This window comes from Eimeria mitis, genomic scaffold (genome assembly GCF_000499745.2).
Source record: "Eimeria mitis Houghton genomic scaffold, Emh_scaff1917, whole genome shotgun sequence".
Taxonomy (NCBI): domain Eukaryota; phylum Apicomplexa; class Conoidasida; order Eucoccidiorida; family Eimeriidae; genus Eimeria; species Eimeria mitis.
This window is the reverse complement of record NW_013570239.1, coordinates 1,489-1,717: the sequence shown is the minus strand read 5'-3', so window position 1 is coordinate 1,717 and position 229 is coordinate 1,489. Positions and strand designations below refer to the sequence as shown.

The 229-nt window shown below is 59.4% G+C and overlaps 1 protein-coding gene across 1 annotated transcript in view; it reads right to left on the bottom strand.

Moving 5' to 3' along the window:
- Positions 1-229, bottom strand: part of EMH_0045840 (uncharacterized protein) — a gene marked incomplete at both ends in the record, with an annotated part of 2,894 nt that overhangs the window by 1,577 nt on the left and 1,088 nt on the right. The window lies entirely within an intron of this gene.

Below are 229 nucleotides of genomic sequence, written 5' to 3'. Positions count from 1 at the left end.
CAGTCTCCCCCTGCAGCAGCACGAGCAGCAGCGTCTGCTGCTGCTGCTGTTTGTCTCCTGCTACTCATCTGTTTGTGTTGCTGGCTCCTCCGGCAGCAGCATGCTTACACTCTACAAGGTGCTGTGGGAGCTGCTACTGCTGCTGCTGCTACTGCTGCTGCTGCTGCTGCTGCTGCTGCTGCTGCTACTGCTACTGCTGCTGCTACTGCTGCTGCTGCTGCTGCTGTGA